The sequence below is a fragment of the Bos indicus x Bos taurus genome, chromosome 4 (assembly GCF_003369695.1).
Source record: "Bos indicus x Bos taurus breed Angus x Brahman F1 hybrid chromosome 4, Bos_hybrid_MaternalHap_v2.0, whole genome shotgun sequence".
NCBI classification, from domain to species: Eukaryota; Metazoa; Chordata; class Mammalia; order Artiodactyla; family Bovidae; genus Bos; species Bos indicus x Bos taurus.
Genome location: NC_040079.1, coordinates 53,873,216 through 53,893,005, shown reverse-complemented (window position 1 = coordinate 53,893,005; position 19,790 = coordinate 53,873,216). Strand labels below are relative to the sequence as shown.

At 42.4% G+C, this 19,790-nt stretch overlaps 1 protein-coding gene across 4 annotated transcripts in view; it reads left to right on the top strand.

Annotated features, from left to right (window-relative positions):
- NOD1 (nucleotide binding oligomerization domain containing 1) overlaps nt 1–19,790 on the top strand; it is an 89,794-nt gene that overhangs the window by 1,674 nt on the left and 68,330 nt on the right. The window lies entirely within an intron of this gene.

The window sequence follows — 19,790 nt, the reverse complement described above, 5'->3', positions numbered from 1 at the left end:
GGACAGAAGAGCCTGGTAGGCTGCAGTCCACGGGGTTGCTGAGAGTCGGACACGTCTGAGCGACTTCATTTTCACTTTTCACTTTCATAAATCCGAGAAGGAACTGGCAACCCACTCCAGTGTTCTTGCCTGGAGAATCCCAGGGACGGGGGAGCCTGGTGGGCTGCCATCTATGGGGGTCGCACAGAGTTGGCCACGACTGAAGTGGCTTAGCAGCAGGAGCAGCAGGTGTGCTTGCCGCAGGGTCGGGTTTGTACCTGCTGAAAGCCCCCTATCTGAGATTTCCAAGGAACTTGAATATTAGAAGTGCACAGAATTTACCCTCTTCTCACCCAAGGGTTGATCGCTAATCTCAGCAACCAGGGCCACTGGACAAGACACAGATTTCTACTGCATGTGTGGTGCAGATAAGAAAGGTGGATTTGAAACAAACAACAACCTAGGAGAAGAGAGGGCTTCTAGAGGGTCCAAGAAGAATGGATTGTGGTTTTGCATAATGAAGAAATTTAAGTTCAAGCTTTGGAGCCCATCAAACCTGGGCCCAAATTCAGAGTCTGTCACTTCTGTGATACTTGGATGATCTCCCTGAACCCCTGTTTTCTTTCTTGTGAAATGGGAAAAATAGTAGCTCTGTCCTGAAGGAGACAATGTGTATCAAATGCCTGGCAGGCCCGGTTGCTTCTCCATCAGTAGCAGTTATTAGCCACCGCAGTAGTGATTTGTGTTCAACAGTTGTTTAGTACAGCCACAGTGAAGAGAGTGTCCAGCAGTTGTCTCCCTTGAAACTCCATTCCCTTTTTCTTTTCCTGCCTTGCTCAGGAAAGGGGTTTGTACTCCTTCTCAGTCACTGTGTAGTTTAAGGCCTGCAATTTCAGGCCACCAGCCTGTTGCTCAGTAGGGCTTATTAATGGCTCTGGAATACAGTTTTACTCCATGTGATAGGAATGACAAAATAAAGTGGTCCTTAAGTTTGAGACTTCCTCTATTCTACTGTAATCTATATATATATATATATATATAAAATACATATGCATATATGTATACACATATATTGGAGAAGGCAATGGCACCCCACTCCAGTGCTTTTGCCTAGAAAATCCTATGGATGGAGGAGCCTGGTAGGCTGCAGTCCGTGGGGTCGCTAAGAGTTGGACATGACTGAGCGACTTCACTTTCACTTTTCACTTTCATGCATTGGAGAAGGAAATGGCAACCCACTCCAGTGTTCTTGCCTGGAGAATCCCAAGGACGGGAAGCCTGGTGGGAAGCACAGAGTCAGACACGACTAAAGCGACGCAGCAGCAGCATACACATATATACATATGAGCTCCCCTGTAGCTGGGCTGTTTACAGGGTTTCAGAATTGACATGGGCACACACACGTGACTTTCGTGCTGTCAGCATCCTTGGGCTGTGCCCCAGTTGTACCTGTTTTGCTACTGACTCTTGCCCTAGGGACAATGAATCCTTCTTAGATGACCAAGAAGTCAGGAACTTGGGGAAGGGAAAACGTACATCCTGCAGTTGTCAGTGGGGGCACCCTGAATCTTTCACCTTAGTTCCACTGTGTGTGTCACTGGTGATTCTCTGACAGTAATAGCAGCACTGTTTGTTTTAGATTAAACAGTAGAAATACTATAAATAGTGATTTAATGGTGATATAAAAATCAAGTGCTTTTACAGCACTATCCCTTATACTTGCCTAATGAGAATCTTAAATTCTTGTCTCCTTTTATAAAAAAAAGTTCAATATTTATTCAGTATCTAAGACTTAAATTTAGGATTTGAAGTTTAAATTACCAGTTCCTTCTATGATTCTTCTTTTTTGGGGGTTTGAGGCAAGAGGAAATTTAAAAAGATAAGATTTAGACTTTTGCTGAATTTTTGTCATGTAGATGCTTTTAGGTATCTTGCAGGTTTCTGCAAGTCCTGTTTTCTTTTATCTTTTGAAAAGGCAGAGTCAGCTGAGTCTTATACAAAGGGCTTCCTTTCATCCATCTATAGAGTCCAAAGTTGGAAGGAAGGAAGGTTGTTTCAAGAAAAACTCTTTGGTGCATCATTACTCAGTGACGTGTTCCCCTCCTGCCCCCCAAACTTGACTCTTGTAGTAAGAGGTGAGTAATCACTGCCATTTCAATTAATGAATGTTTTTTACCCAGTGCTGGAAAGTTTGTCAAAGCAAGACTTTATGGGTTGAATTCTTCTTGTTGTGTTTTATCTAAATCCCACCACAGACCAAACTGTGGGCAGAGATTTTAATGCAAAGTTGGCCAGGACAAGCTTGCCACCCTCCCTCCCGTTAGTCATCCTCCCTGCCTCTGGAGCTGTTGGGTCTGGGATGCTGTTACTCTGTGGCAATCTTTCCTTGGCCCTCTGAAGGGGCACGATGCCCTAACAAGGGATCTGCTTCGATAGAACCAGCAAGGCAATTTTGTGTTACACTTCACTTAGAGTGCTCTCTTGTAATCTGTTGCTTTGTTATTTGTTTTGCTGAGTAGTCATTTTCCTTTGAATTAAACTATAGTTTGGGGTTTCAATTCAATTTCAGTGGCTCTGAGATCAATTGGCCCAGTCAACTCATTGAGAAAGACCCTGATGCTGGGAAAGATTGAAGGCAAAGGAAGAAGAGGGTGGCAGAGGATGAGATGGTTAGAATCACCAACTCAATGGACATGAATTTGAGCAAACTCCAGGAGATAGTGGAGGACAGGAAAGCCTGGTGTGCTGCAGTCCATGGGGTCACAAAGAGTCGGTCATGACTGAGCAACTGAACTGATGTTGTTGTTCAGTTGCTAAGTCGTATCCGACTCTTTGTGACCCCAGGGACTGCAGCACACCAGGCTTCCCTGTCCATCACCAACTCCCGGAGTTTGCTCAAACTCATGTCCATCGACTTGGTGATGCCATCCAACCATCTCATTCTCTGTTGTCCCCTTCTCTTCCCACCTTCAATCTTTCCCAGCATCAGGGTCTTTTCCAGTGAGTCAGTTCTTCACATCAGGTGGCCAAAGTGTTGGAGCTTCAGCATCAGTCCTTCCAATGAATATTCAAGAGTGATTTCCTTTAGGATGGACTGATTTGATCCCCTTGCAGTCCAAGGGACTCTTAAGAGTCTTCTCCAACACCACAGTTCAAAAGCATCAATTCTTTGGCGCTCAGCTTTCTTCACAGTCCAACTCTCACATCCATACACGACCACTGGAAAAACCACAGCCTTGACTAGACAGACCTTTGTTGGCCAAGTAATGTCTCTGCTTTTTAAAATGCTGTCTAGGTTGTTCATAGTTTTTCTTCCAAGGAGCAAGCGTCTTTTAATTTCATGGCTGTGGTCACTGTCTGCAGTGATTTTGGAGCCCCCCAAAATAAAGTCTCGAACTGTTTCCATTGTTTCTCCATCTATTTGCCATGAAGTGATGGGACGAGATTGCCAGGAGAAGTATCAATAACCTCAAATGTGCAGATGACACCACCCTTATGGCAGAAAATGAAGAGGAACTAAAGAGCCTCTTGGTGAAAGTGAAAGAGGCAAGTGAAAAAGCTGGCTTAAAACTCAACATTCAGAAAACTAAGATCATGGCATCTTAGATCATGATCTTAAAATCGTGGTCCCATCACTTCATGGGAAATAGATGGGGAAACAGTGGAAACAGTGTCAAACTTTATTTTTTGGGCTCCAAAATCACTGCAGATGGTGATTGCAGCCATGAAATTAAAAGACGCTTACTCTTTGGAAGGAAAGTTATGACCAACCTAGATAGCATATTGAAAAGCAGAGACATTACTTTGCCAACAAAGGTCCATTTAATCAAGGCTATGGTTTTTCCATTGGTCATGTATGGATGTGAGAGTTGGGCTGTGAAGAAAGCTGAGCGCTGAAGAATTGATGTTTTTGAACTGTGGTGTTGGAGAAGACTCTTGAGAGTCCCTTGGACTGCAAGGAGATCCAACCAGTCCATTCTAAAGGAGATTGGTCCTGGGTGTTCATTGGAAGGACTGATGCTAAAGCTGAAACTCCAGTACTTTGGCCACGTCATGTGAAGAGTTGACTCATTGGAAAAGACTCTGATGCTGGGAGGGATTGGGGGCAGGAGGAGAGGGGACGACAGAGGATGAGATGGTCGGATGGCATCACCGACTCGATGGACATGAGTTTGAGTGAACTCCGGGAGCTGGTGATGGACAGGGAGGTCTGGAATGCTGCGATTCATGGAGTTGCAAAGAGTTGGACATGACTGAGTGACAACTGAACTGAACTGATGGGACCAGATGCCATGATCTTAGTTTTCTGAATGTTGAGTTTTAAGCCAGCTTTTTCACTCTCCTCTTGCACTTTCATCAAGAGGCTCTTTAGTTTTTCATCACTTTCTGCCATAAGGGTGGTGTCATCTGCATATCTGAGGTTATTGATATTTCTCCCAGCAATCTTCATTCCAGCTTGTGCTTCATCTAGCTGGGCATTTCGCATGATGTATTCTGCATATAAGTTAAATAAGCAGGGTGACAATATACAGCCTTGACGTACTCCTTTTCCTATTTGGAACTAGTCTGTTGTTCCATGTCCAGTTCTAACTCTTGCTTCCTGACCTGCATACGGATTTCTCAGGAGATAGGTCAGGTGGTCTGGTATTCCCATCTCTTGAAGAATTTTCCACAGTTTGTTGTGATCTACACAGTCAAAGGCTTTGGCATAGTCAATAAAGCAAACAACAATATAGTTTCCTATAGAACTATTGAATGGGTCAACATGAGGGTCTAGGTAATTTGCAAAGTGAGTATCAGGTTAGCACCAGGTGTGGGTTGGTTACTGTTTTCATGAAACATGAAAAGTCGCCATCACTATACCTTTGTATACCTCATTATATCTTTGTTGCTGTTGGCCCTTCTGTATGTCATCTCCATGATATAGTTTAGGGACAGAAAATAGTTGGGGGATGGAGCAACTTGGTAGATATTTTCAGAGTCATGCTTAGCTGAGTAGGGCAGTCAAATACTGCTAAGGAAAGGAAAGCCTTTCCATGGTAGAAGAGCTGGGAGCAGATGATGATACATGAGAAAATATTTGTGGTCTTCTAATTCCCAAAAGATAAGTCTAATGACCAAGAACTCCTCATGCTTCTTTTTAACACATTTCCCAGTTGGTATCAGTGACCCCCAACCAAGCCTTCTAGAAGGAACCAGGTGGAAACCTAGGCTTTTCTTTGGGGATATCCTAACTCCTTGTTATTCAGGACAGCAGGCCCCTTCATGGAGTGAGCCTTTCCTGGACTTCACTTAACAAGGCTAGTGTTGTTTACATTTAATATGAATTCAGGCTCGTTGATGATTTCAAGTGAAGTTACAAGATCTATGACAAATACTAGACAGTCAGGACTTGAATGGAAGAGACTGTGAGCTTTGGTGTCAGAACTAGGATCAAGCTCCCACTTCATTCCTTAACTAACAGTGTGACCTCGCCCAAGATTTAATTCTTCCAACCTTGTGTCCTTGTTTGTATGAAATAGTTACAGTTCTTTCCTTGGAGAGTGATTTTGAGTCTTTGATAAGATGGTTGCTGTGAAGTGCTCAGTGTACCACCTGACTTCCAGGAAATGGTGGTTAAGATGATAATGAGTGTGATGATGGGGTTCAAGTGCTGGTCTTGCCATCTCCTAGTTATCTGGCTTTGAATTAGCTACTTAATCCTCAGAAGCCTCAGTATTTACATCTGTGAAAAGGGGATAACTCTAACAATCTGGAAGGATTGGCTTGAGACTTTAATGAAATGAAGTGAAATAAAGATGTGTCTGATCTCGTAAACCCTAAATAATGATAGCAAATGCTTACGTAGGTTTACTCTCTGCAGCACTGGTTGAAGGACTTTAGGTTTCTATTTTGTTTTTAGCTCATTTAATCTCCCCAACAACCTCATATTGTAGTTATTGTTTCTCCTGTTTTACAGAGGAGACAGCTAAGGCTCAATGAGATTAAATAACCAGCCCAAAGTCAACAGATTGTTAGTGCTGCACTCAGGATTTAAAGCAGAAATCCAGGTTCTAACCACTCAGGACTCAGTGAGTGCCCCTCCCTCTCTGCCCACATCCCCATCCCCATGCCTGCCTCCTGGAATTGACCCACAGATGTGCTTGTGCTCTTTGTAGAGTGGTGCTCCTGGATACAAGGCCCTTGCAAAGAACTGCCTGCCTCGGCCTGCTGATGGAGTGAACGTGGGCGCCCCCCTCCCCCTCCATTTATAACCTTTAAACCTCAACATTGCTTTCACTGGATGATCTATTATACACTGGGGGTGGTGATATTGGTATTGACTGACGTTATTAGAATGAATTATGATGTTTATTTTGGGATAAATGTCAATCATCTCAGAGTACTGAGATTGTTAACCTAGCTGTAATAAAACACAGACATTCTGTGTTTCTAAATATATTCTAAAACGTTCACCCAGACAGGTGTGCTGGGTATTTGAGAAAATGGAAACCAGGCCTGGAATTTCCCAGGATGGGGACCCAGGTGGACATGACAGTGTTTAAAGGGCATTGCATCAAAAATACAGTGGCCTGTGCCAGGCCCACTACCTTTAAAGAAATTCTACACCCTCCTAGCATTTGCATTGTTTGGAGCTCTGGCAGCCTTCCAAGAGGCCTGGGCCAGTGGAACTCGGAGCCTAGCAAAGGGAATTCTCCATTGAGTGACTTGGGGATGATTTAACATTTCTGATAATAAGCTGGCACTTGTTTTTCTGGCTTTATGAATAAAAAGAAACTTCATGGGTATGAAGTTTTTTGCTGGCTTCCCAGCCTGGTGTTGAGGGCTGTCAGAGAACTGCTTATAGCTCCTGGCTCCTCCTGGCTATTTGGGGTTTCAATTCTGCAACACATTGATTCAACAGATATTATCAGAAGACCTTGCTGGTGCCAGGAATCTACCCAGTTTTGGGGATACAGCAGTGAATGAATCCCAGGGCCCAGCACCTGGCCAAAGGGAATTTGCCACCTATTGGAAGAGGAAGGGGTGGTAAACACAAGTACATACGTATAAATGGGCTAAGTGCTGTAAGTGAAGAGAGCAGTATGTCATGGCACATGTACTGGGATTAAGGGAGTCTGGGATCTGCCCCTCCAAGAATGAGCCTTTTCAACTAGTTCTTGGGGATGAAGAGAGGTAAGGCCACACCAGATGCAAGCAAGAGCATGTTTGAAGGCTCAGAGGTGGAAAGAATGGAGTGTATTGAGGTGAGTTCAATAAGGAAGGCCAAGCAGAGCCTCCTGGGCTGAGAAGGATTTGGAAATTTATTGTAGAGGGCAGTAGGAGGCTTTGAGGAGTTCCAACCCATACCTTTTCTCAATGTTAGTAATCTATAAGAAAAAAATGATTAATGACATTTACTTGTTAAGCTTTATAAACCTTGTCTTGGGCTTCCCTGGTGGCTCAGTGGTAAAGAATCCACCTGCCAATGCAGGAGATGTGAGTTCAACCCCTGGGTCAGGAAGATGATCTGGAGAAGGAAAGGGCAACCCGCTCCAGTATTTTTGCCTGGGAAATCCCACGGACAGAGAACCTGGCAGGCTGCAGTCCATAGGGTCACAAAGAGTCAGACACGACTTAGCAACTAAACCACAGCAGACAACAAACCTTGTCTTAATGTGCGAGACAAATTATGGTTTTCAATTACTTTTTTTTTTAATCTTTATTTGGGTGCATCGAGTCTTAGCTGCAGCACATGGAATCTTCATTGCATCATGCAGGATCTCTTTGTTGCGGTGCCAGACTCTCTCGTTGTGGTGTGCAGGCTTAGCTGCTCATTGGCGTGTGGATAATAGTTCCCTGACCAGGAATTGAACCCTTGTCCCTTGCATTGCAAGGCAGATTCTTAACAACTGGACCACAGGGAAGTCCCTATGGTTTTCATTTTCTAATGAAGAACTGAATTTCAGAACAGAGAAAAGACGGCAGAACCAGGGCTCAGAGACTGGTCTGCCTGGCCTACAGCACCTGCTCTGTGGTTTTCGGGAGCAGAGGTGTGTAAATGCATGCTGGCCAGCCATGTGCGGCGTTCTTCAGTGGGGCCTCTGTGCATGCACATGGATGGGGTCCAGTACCTGCAGCTCCTTAGGAATAGGAATGAAAGGTTCCCAAAAGGGGAGGCAGGATGGCGGCATGGGTGCCAGACTGTCAGAGTCTGTGGGTAAAAATTCTGGGAACCCCCTGGCTCAGGGGAGAAGTTTGAATGGTAGTTCATGCTAGTCTGTTTCTCCCTGGCTTTAGCCCCAAAGCCCTGAAAGAGGTGCTTTTCTTCACTCTGTTCATCTACCAGGGAATTTGCATATACTTAAAAAACTGGAGACTGGTTCCAAATAGGGAAAGGAGTACGTCAAGGCTGTATATTGTCACTCTGCTTATTTAACTTATACGCAGAGTATATCATGAGAAATGCTGGGCTGGAATCAAGATTGCCGGGAGAAATATCAATAACCTCAGATATGCAGATGACACCACCCTTATGGCAGAAAGTGAAGAGGAACTAAAAAGCCTCTTGATGAAAGTGAAAGAGTAGAGTGAAAATGTTGACTTAAAACTCAGCATTCAGAAAACTAAGATCATGGCATCTGGTCCCATCACTTCCTGGGAAATAGATGGGGAAACAGTGGAAACAGCGTCAGACTTTACTTTTTGGGCTCCAAAATCACTGCAGATGGTGATTGCAGCCATGAAATTAAAAGATGCTTATTCCTTGGAAGGAAAGTTATGACCAACCTAGACAGCATATTAAAAAGCAGAGATATTACTTTGCCAACAAAGGTCCGTCTAGTCAAGGCTATGGTTTTTCCAGTAGTCATGTATGGATGTGAGAGTTGGACCGTGAAGAAAGCTGAGTGCTGAAGAATTGATGCTTTTGAACTGTGGTGTTGGAGAAGACTCTTGAGAGTCCCTTGGACTGCAAGGAGGTCCAACCAGTCCATTCTAAAGGAGATCAGCCCTGGGTGTTCTTTGGAAGGACTGATGCTAAAGCTGAAACTCCAATACTTTGGTCACCTCATGCGAAGAGTTGACTCATTGGCAAAGACCCTGATGCTGGGAGGGATTGGGGGCAGGAGGAGAAGGCGACGACAGAGGATGAGATGGCTGGATGGCATCACCGACTCGATGGACATGAGTTTGAGTAAAATCCAGGAGTTGGTGATGGACAGGGAGGCCTGGCGTGCTGTGATTCATGGGATTGCGAAGAGTCAGACACGACTGAGCTTCTGAACTGAACTGAAAAAACTGTAGTGTTTAAAAAAACAAATTCTTTACATGGAGCTTTCAGGTACAGGAAAGCCTCTTGTTTTGGGGCATCTGCATTACCCTCTTTCTTCTCACCCCTGTGTAGCTGTTGTGAGGTCATGGAGCGAGAGGTCACAGCAGGTCAGGTGTATCTGGGCTGGCAAGGAGGACCTGCTTCCTGAGATAGGCCCTTGCTGGGCGGGGGCCCAGGGCGTGCCACCTTTCAGAAGAACCTGGCATCTCGTCAACTTCTCGATGGGCCTTGGGGTCCTCTCCCACACATCTGAGGTCCTATCTGGCTAAGCTCCAGGTAGATTTGTGTCCCAGACAGTAAAAGTCTCCAGCTAAGCATTTTGGCCAACAGTCAACTGAGTGTTCGTTGAAGCCCAGGTTTCACTTCAAGCCTCTGAGGTGACTAACGTGTTTTGTTCTTATAAAGTGCCTTTTATTTGAGAAGCTCCAGATATGTTCTGTGTCATCCTCAATGCCGTCTCCTAATGTTCTCTGGCTTCCAGACCCACCCCTTCTGTAGAACTTTCTTTGGTATAAGCACCTAAACCCACTTATAGGGTTCCAGATCTGGGTTTCTGATTCAAGACTCTGTTATCTTTTGTTGGCTTCCTTTATTAAGATATTTTAATTCACTGGGCCCTCAGAGATGAGTACCAGCGGGGGGTTTTGGGAACTTTGTTTTTCAAAGCCTAGATAAAAACAGGAAAATGTCCACTAACAATTGTATATCAGCCCCATAAGGCATGGGCTTCCCAGGTGGCGCTAGTGGTAAAGAACCCACCTGCCAATGCAAGAGACAAAAGAGAAATGGGTTCAGTTCCTTGATTGGCAAGATCCCCTGGAGGAGGGCATGGCAACCCACTCCAGTATCCTTGCCTGGAGAATCCCATGGACAGAGGGACCTGGCGGGCTACAGTCCTTGGGGTCGCAAAGAGTCAGATACCACTGAAGTGACTTGGCACAGCACAACCATAAGGCACAATGGAGGACATTGTCACAAAACAATGGGTGATTGTGTGCCAAGAGAATGCTTGGAAGTTGAGAGCTGTACTTCGGTTAAACTTTTTAAGGCAGCTGCTAATGGAAAAGTCTTAGAGCAATAGAAAATTTTGGTGCCTGCAGATCTGAATTTATCTAACTAATGAACTTTCCCGGTAACACTCCTAAGTGAGCCTGTGAATTCTGGAAATCTACATATTTGTTCAGTGATCATTAACGGAGCACGTGTTATCAGCAGTATACTGTGCTAGGTTCATTCATTCAACATATTTTTTAACCCAGCATCCTCATCCCTCATAGTCAAATGCTGGGCCTCAAAGATGAACCAGTCCAAAGCTCCAACTTATACCACCTTCTCCTTGGTCATGATACATGCTTGCAGTGTGACCAATGTTGTGCTAAGTGCCATCTAAGTATTCACTCACTGAATCCTCATGCCAGTCCCAGAAAGTATGTGTTATAGGCTGCACTTTGTAGACAAGAACATTAGAACATTGAAACACAGAAGGTTATGTATTTGTCCAAATCACACAACTAGTGGTTGGAATAAGGTAGCCTGGTTCTGGGCTTCCCTTGTGGCTCAGCTGGTAAAGAATCCACCTGCAATGTGGGAGACCTGGGTTCAGTCCCTGGGTTGGGAAGATCCCCTGGAGAAGGGAAAAGCTACCCACTCCAATATTCTGGCCTGGAGAATTCCATGGACTGTATAGTCCATGGGGTCACAAAGAGTTGGACACGACTGAGCCACTTTCACTTTCAGCCTGGTTTTAGAGTCTTGCCCCTTCACTGCCACCATCAATTGATACGGAGAAAGAATTCAGGAGAAGAAAAAAGTGATGTACCCCATCCTGTGATACAGGTGGGGATAGAGTACCATGGGAATTCCCAGTGAGGGGAGAGAGGAGCTTAGGGGAGGACACGGTGAGGTGGGGCCTCTGTGCTTTCCACATCTGATGGGCACCAGTCCCTGCTGGGGGTTGGGTGGGGTGAAACTCTTGGCTGCTGAGGGGGTTACTCTAACCAGAAATAAACAAAAGAGCATTGACCTCAGTGCCTGGAGACCTCAGTGCCAGGGTTCCAGTTCTGGTTGGTCTAGACAAGTCTTGGCCTTGCCTAGAGCTTCAGTTTCCTCATCTCTATAATAGGGGTGTTGGACAGTATTCTGTTCCATTCCAGAAGTCTATGGTTCCAGCAGGAAAGGAGGGGCTGGCCCTGCACTCAGCATGGTTTCTTGACCAGAAGGAGATGCTTGGCTCAGGAATGTGGAGTCAGACATTCGAGTTCCCTGAAGGCGCAGATAGCTGTGAAAGGTGATCGGTATCCCATGAGCATCCATCCCCAAGTACTCACGAGCACTGTGTCTACATTCCTGCCTTTGTGGTGGCAGGGTGGCAGTGTCTGTGCCTAGAGTTCAGTCTAAGTGGTGCTTTCACAAGAGAGGGAGAAAGGGAGACTCAGAGATGGATGGAGAGACGGAGAACGAGACAGGAGACTGAGAGAGACTGACTTTTTCTATCTGTGAGGTTCTGAGAGATTGTGCTTTCAGATACTTAAAGTAAATGAATGTTAATGGAACTTAAAAGCTTCAAATAATGACTATAGCCTCACCTGTCTGCTAAATTTTCTCTGGAGGGGGCTGTTAGTAGTTTTCAGGTATGGCAGAGGCATAAAGTACTAGGCTGGTTTTCCAGGTTAATAAATTGGAAACAAAACAAGAAAAATGAATAACCTCCCCAGAACCCCATGCTCATGAGAGATAGAGTTCCGTGTAGACCCAATGAAGAGTGGCAGCTTGAGCTTGTCTAGTTTCTGGAAGCATAATTGAGCTGATGTTTCTGTGGCTTACGCAGCAGAGAAAGTAGGACTCTGTTTGAGTTGACCCATATTGTGTCTTCTCTGTGCAATTGTATCGATGTTGTATAAAGTTGTGCTTGGTCTTAGCTTGCTGTTCAGTTGCTGATGGGAGGCATTGGTCCACCCACCTCATTGTTGGGCAGCTTGAAGTATTGGTGGAGCCTTTCTGTCCACAGCATCTTTGTCAGCACACAGGGTATAATTGTCTTCTGCTCTGTGAGACTGGGCTGAGGAGGCCCTGGCTCCTGTTCAAATGAACCACACTCCAGAGAGAAGTTGTTTCCTTGAGGAGAATCCAGCTGTGATCCTCAGTGTTGATGGTTGTGTGTCTTCAGCTTGTGCAGGGGTTTATGATCGGTTGGCAGAACCTTTTTTTTTTTTAATTTATTTTTTATTGAAAGATAATTGCTTTATAGAATTTTGCTGTTTTCTGTCAAACCTCAACATGAATAAGCCATAGGTATACATATATCCCCTCCCTTTTGAACCTCCCTCGCATCTCCCTCCCCATCCCATCCCTCTAGGTTGATACAGAGCCCCTGTTTGAGTTTCCTGAGACATACAGCAAATTCCCATTGGCTATCTATTTTACACATGGTAGTGTAAGTTTCCATGTTACTCTTTCCATGCATCTCACCCCTCCTCCCCTCTCCCCTTTTCCTTAAGTCTGTTCTCTATGTCTGTTTCTCCATTGTTGCCCTGTAAATAAATTCTTCAGTACCATTTTTCTAGATTCTATATATATGCATTAGAATACAATATTTATCTTTCTCTTTCTGACTCCCTTCACTCTGTATAATAGGTTCTAGGTTCATCCACCTCATTAGAACTGACTTAAATGCGTTCCTTTTTATGGCTGAGTAATATTCCATTGTGTATATGTACCACACCTTCTTTATCCATTCATCTGCCGATGGACATCTAGATTGCTTCCATGTTCTAGCTATTGTAAGTAGTGCTGCAATGAACAATGGGATACATGTGTCTCAATTTTGGTTTCCCCAGGGTATATGCCTAGGAGTAGGATTGCTGGGTCATATAGTGGTTTTATTCCTAGTTTTTCAAGGAATCTCCATACTGTCTTCCATAGTGGCTGTATCAATTTACAGTCCCACCAACAGTGCAAGAGCATTCCCTTTTCTCCACACCCCCTCCAAAATTTATTGTTTGTAGACTTTTTGATGATAGCCCATTATGACTGGTGTGAGGTGATATTTCATTGTAGTTTTGATTTGCATTTCTCTATTAATGAGCAATGTTGAACATCTTTTCATGTATTTGTTAGCCATCTATATGTCTTCTTTGAAAAAATGTCTGTTTAGGTCTTTTCCCCACTTTTTGATTGGGTTGTTTGTTTTTTCTGGTATTGTTGTATGGGCTGCTTGTATATTTTGGAAATTAATCCTTTGTCAGTTGTTTCATTTGCTATTATTTTCTCTGATTCTGAGGGTTGTCTTTCCACCTTGCTTATAGTTTCCTTTGATATGCAAAAACTTTTAAATTTAATCAGATCCCACTTGTTTACTTTTGTTTTTATTTCCATTACTCTAGGAGGTGGGTCAGAGAGGATCTTTGATTTATGTCATGAGTGTTCTGCCTGTTTTCCTCTAAGAGTTTTATAGTTTCTGGTCTTACATTTAGGTCTTTAATCCATTTTCAGTTTATCTTTGAGTATGGTGTTAGGAGGTGTTCTAATTTCATTCTTTTACATGTTCAGTTCAGTCGCTCAGTCGTGTCTGACCCTTTGCGACCCTATGAACCGCAGCAGCCAGGCCTCCCTGTCCATCACCAACTCCCAGAGTTCACTCAAACTCATGTCCATTGAGTCGGTAATGCCATCCGACCATCTCATCCTCTGTCGTCCCCTCTCCTCCTGCCCCCAATCCCTCCCAGCATCAGGGTCTTTGCCAATGAGTCAACTCTTCGCATGAGGTGGCCAAAGTACTGGAGTTTCAGCTTTAACATCAGTCCTTCCAAAGAAACCCCAGGGCTGATCTCCTTTAGAATGGACTGGTTGGATCTCCTTGCAGTCCAAGGGGCTCTCAAGAGTCTTCTCCAACACCACAGTTCAAAAACATCAATTCTTCAGCACTCAGCTTTCTTCACAGTCCAAGTCTCACATCCATACATGACTACTGGAAAAACCATAGCCTTGATTAAATGGACCTTTGTTGGCAAAGTAATGTCTCTGCTTTTCAATATGCTATCTAGGTTGGTCATAACTTTCCTTCCAAAGAGTAAGCGTCTTTTAATTTCATGGCTGCAATCACCATCTGCAGTGATTTTGGAACCCCCCAAAATAAAGTCTGACACTGTTTCCACTGTTTCCCCATCTGTTTCCCATGAAGTGATGGGACCAGATGCCATGATCTTAGTTTTCTGAATGTTGAACTTTAAGCCAATTTTTTCACTCTTTTCTTTCACTTTCATCAAGAGGCTTTTTAGTTCCTCTTCACTTTCTGCCATAAGGGTGGTGTCATCTGCATATCTGAGGTTATTGATATTTCTCCCAGCAATCTTGATCCAGCTTGTGCTTCTTCCAGCCCAGCGTTTCTCTTGATGTACTCTGCATATAAGTTAAATAAGCAGGGTGACAATATACAGCCTTGACGGACTCCTTTTCCTATTTGGAACCAGTCTGTTGTTCCATGTCCAGTTCTAACTGTTGCTTCCTGACCTGCACATAGGTTTCTCAAGAGGCAGGTCAGGTGGTCTGGTATTCCCATCTCTTTCAGAATTTTCCAGAGTTTGTTGTGGTCCACACAGTCAAAGGCTTTGGCATAGTCAACAAAGCAGAAGTAGATGTTTTTCTGGAACTCTCTTGCTTTTTCGATGATCCAGCGGATGTTGGCAATTTACATGTAGCTGTCCAGTTTTCCCAGCACCATTTATTGAAGAGGCTGTCTTTGCCCCATTGTATATTCTTGCCTCCTTTGTAAAAAATAAGGTACCCATAGGTGCATGGATTTATTTCTGGGCTTTCTATCTTGTTTCATTGGTCTATATTTCTGTTTTTATGCCAATACCATACTGTCTTGATGACTGTAGCTTTGTAGTATAGTCTGAAGTCAGGAAGGTTGATTCCTCCAGCTCCATTCTTCTTTCTCAAGACTGCTTTAGCGATTCAGGGTCTTTTGTATTTCCATATGAATTGTGAAAGTTTTTATTCTAGTTCTGTGAAAAATTCCATTGGTAATTTGATAGGTATTGCATTGAATCTGTACACTGCATTTGGTAGTATTGTCATGTTCACAATATTCTTCCTACCCAGGAACATGGAATATCTCTCCATCTGTTTATGTCATCTTTGATTTCTTTCATTAGTGTCTTATAATTTTTTTGTGTACAGTTCTTTTTTCTCCTTAGGTAAGTTTATCCCTAGATATTTAATTCTTTTGGTTGCAATGGTGAATGGTATTGATTCCTTAATTTCTCTTTCTGATTTTTCATTGATAGTATATAGAAACACAAGTGATTTCTGCATATTGATTGTGTATCCTGCAACTTTGCCAAATTCACTGATTACCTCTAGTAATTTTCTGATATTATCTTTGGGGTTTTCTATGTGCAGTATCATGTCATCTGCAAACGGTGAGAGCTTTCTTCTTTTCTGATCTGGATTCCTTTTATTTCTTTTTTTTCTCTGATTGCTGTAGCTAGAACTTCCAGAACTATGTTGAATAATAGTGGTGAAAGTGGACACCCCTTGTCTTGTTCCTGATCTTAGGGGGAATGCTTTTAGTTTTTCACAATTGAGAATAATGTTTGCTGTAGACTTATTATATATAGCCTTTACTATGTTGAGGTGGGTTCCTTCTATGCCCATTTTTTGAAAAGTTTTAATCAAAGTGGGTGCTGAATTTTGTCAAAGGCTTTTTCTGCATCTATTGAGATTATCATATGGTTTTTATCTTTCACTTTGTTAATATGGTGTGTCACATTGATTTGTGTATATTGAAGAATTGTTGCATCCCTGGAATAAACCCAATAAACTTGATCATGGTGTATGAGCTTTTTGATGTCTTGCTGAATTCTGTTTTCTAAAATTTTGTTGAGGATTTTTGCATCTATGTTCATCAGTGATATTGGCCTATAGTTTTTTGGTGTGTGTGTTGTCTTTGGTTTTGGTATCAGGGTGATGGTGGCCTTGTAGAATGGGTTGGAAAGTGTTCCTTCCTCTGCAATTTTTTGAAAGAGTTTTAGAAGGATAGGCATTAGCTCGTCTCTAAATGTTTGACAGAATTCTCTGTGAAGCCTTCTGGTCCTGGGCTTTTGTTTTTTGGGAGATGTTTGATCACAGCTTCAATTTCAATGCTTGTAATTGGGTTGTTCATAATTTCTATTTCTTCCTTGTTCATTCTTGGAAGATTGAACTTTTCTAGGAATCTGTCCATCTCTTCCAGGTTATCTATTTTATTGCCATATAGTTGTTCATAATAGTCTCTTATAATCCTTTGTATTTCTGCACTGTTTGTTGTAACTTCTCCTTTTTCTAGTTTTGTTGATTTGATTCTTTTTTTTTTTTTGATGAGTCTGGCTAAAGGTTTGTCAATTTTGTTTGTCTTCTCAAAGAACCAGCTTTTAGTTTTATTAATCTTTACTATCATTTCTTTATTTCTTTTTCATTTATTTCTACTTGGATCTTTATGATTTCTTTCCTCCTACTAACTTTGGGTTTTTTTTTTTTTTTTTTTTTTCGTTATTTTTCAGTTGTTTTAGGTGTAAAGTTAGGTTGTCTTTTCAATGTTTTTCTTGTTTCTTTAGGTAGGATTGTATTGCTATAAACTTCCCTCTTAGAACTGCTTTTGCTGCATCCCATAGGTTTTGAGTTGTCATGTTTTCATTGTCATTTGTTTCTAGAAATCTTTTTATTTCCCTTTTGATTTATTCAGTAACCTATTGGTTACTTAGAAATGTGTTGTTTAATCTCCATGTGTTTGTGTTTCTTATAGTTTTTTCTTGTAATTGATATCTAGTCTGATAGCATTGTGGTCGGAGAAGATGTTTGGTCCAATTTCAATTTTCTTAAATTTAGTGAGGCTTGATTGGGGACCCAAGATGTCGTCTATCCTGGAGAATGTTCCATGTGCACTTGAGAAGAAGGTGTATTCTTCTGCATTTGGATGGAATGTCCTGAAGATATCAATGAGATCCATCTCATCTAATGTATCATTTAAGACTTCTGTTTCCTTATTAATTTTCTGATTTGATGATCTGTCCATTGGTGTGAGTAGGGTGTTAAAGTCTCTTACTATTATTGTGTTACTGTCAGTTTCTCCTTTTATGTCTGTTAGTGTTTGTCTTATATATTGAGGTGCTCCTATGTTGGGTGCATAGATATTTACAATTGTTATGTCTTCCTCTTGGATTGATCCCTTGATCACTATGTAGTGTCCTTCCTTATCTCTTGTAATCTTCATTTTAACGTCTATTTTGTCTGATATGAGGATTGCTACCTCAGCTTTCTTTTGCTCCCCATTTTCATGGAATATATTTTTCCATCCTCTCACTTTCAGTCTACATGTGTCTTGAGATCTGAAGTGGGTTTCTTGTAGACAACATATATATGGGTCTTGTTTTTGTATCCATTCAGCCAGTCTGTGTCTTTTGGTTGGAGCATTTAATCCATTTACATTTAATTATTGAGATATGTGTTCCTATTGCCATTTTCTTAATTGTTTTCCATTGATTTTGTAGATCTTTTTTCTTCTCTTGTATTTCTTGGCTATATAAGTCCCTTTAACATTTTTTGTAAAGCTGTTTTGGTGGTACTGAATTCTCTTAACTTTTGCTTGTCTGAAAGCTAATTATTTCTCCATCAATTTTGAATGAGATCCTTGTTGCATACAGTAATCTTGGTTGTAGATTTTTTCCTTTCAGTACTTTAAATATATCCTGCCATTCCCTTCTGGCCTGCAGTTTCTGCTGAAAGATCAGCTGTTAAGCGTATGGGGTTTCCCTTGTATGTTGCTTGTTTCTTTTCCCTTGCTGCTTTTAATCTTCTTTCTTTGTGTTTAGTCATTGTTCGTTTGATTAATATGTGTCTTGGCATGTTTCTGTTTGGGTTTATTGTGTATGGGACTCTTTATGCCTCTTGGACTTGAGTGTTTCCTTTTCCATGTTGGGGAAATTTTCAACTATAATGTCTTCAAAAATTTTCTCATACCCTTTCTTTTTCTCTCCTTCTGGGACCCCTATAATTTGAATGTTGGTGCGTTTGATATGGCCCCAGAGGTCCCTGAGACTGTCTTCAGTTCTTTTCATTCTTTTTACTTTATTCTGCTCTTGAGAAATTATTTCCACCATTTTATCTTCCAGCTCACTGATTTGTTCTGCTTCAGATATTCTGCTATTGATTCCTTCTACAGTATTTTTAATTTCAGTAATTCTGTTGTTTGTGTCTGTATGTTTATTCTTTAATTCTTCTATGTCTTTGATTCTTGCATTTTCTCCATTTTGTTTTCAAGGTTTTTGATTATCTTTATTATCATTATTCTGAATTCTTTTTCAGGTAGTTTGCCTATTTCCACTTGATTTATTTGGACTTCTGTGTTTCTAGTTTGTTCCTTCTTTTGTGCTGTATGTCTCTGCCTTTTCATTATTTTTTTTAACTTATTGTGTTTGAGGTCTCCTTTTCCCAGGCTTCAAGGAAAGTTGATTTCTTTCCTTGAAGAAGGTTGAATTCTTTCTTCCTTTTGGTTTCTGCCCTCCTCAGGTTGGTCCAGTGGTTCATGTGAGCTTCATATAGGGTGAGATTTGTGCTGAGTTTTTGTTTGTTTTTCCTCTGATGGACAAGGCTGGGTGAGGGTTATCCTGTCTGCTGATGATTTGGTTTGTATTTTTGTTTTATTTGTTGTTTAGATGAGGCATCCTGCACAGCGTGCAACTGGTGGTTGGGTGATGCAGGGTCTTGTATTCAGGTGGTCTCCTTTGTGTGAGTTCTCACTATTTGATACTCCCTAGGGTTAGTTCTCTGGTAGTCTAGGGTCTTGGAGTCAGTGCTCCCACTGCAAAGGCTCAGGGCTTGATCTCTTCAGGAGCTTGCACTCAGTGGCACATTACTGATTGAACAAGGCAGACCCCTCACAAGAAGTCCTCCTCTGGGCAGACCTTGAGAACACCAGCCCCATCCCTTGCCTCAGGTGTGGCCTCCTGGCAGAACCTTTTTTAAAAAATTACTTTATTTTATTCTTGGCTGTGCTGGGTCTTTGTTGCAGTGCGGGCTTTTCTCTAGTTGCGGAGAGTGTGGGCTACTCTCTAGTTGCCTCATTGCTGTGGCTTCTCCTGCTGTGGAGCACAGGCTCTGTGGCCCTTGGGCTTCAGTAGTTGTGGCTCCCAGATTCTAGAGCACAGGCTCAGTAGTGGTGGTGCACAGGCCTAGTTGCTCTGCGGCATGTGGGATCTTGCAAGGTCAGGGATTGAACCTGTATCTCCTGTGTTGGCCACTGGATTCTTTACCACTGAGCCACCAGGGAAGCCCCAGCAGAACCTGTTTTTGTTGTCTTTTTGTAATCTGGGGAATGTCATCTCTGAAGTAGGCAGGTATCTATTTGAGGTAATCAGAGAAGGATGGCTTTATTTTACATTATCTTAAATCTGAGTTCAGTAAGTAAACAGCAATGATCAATTCCTATTGTCCAGGAATGTGTAGACAGAATGTTTTATAT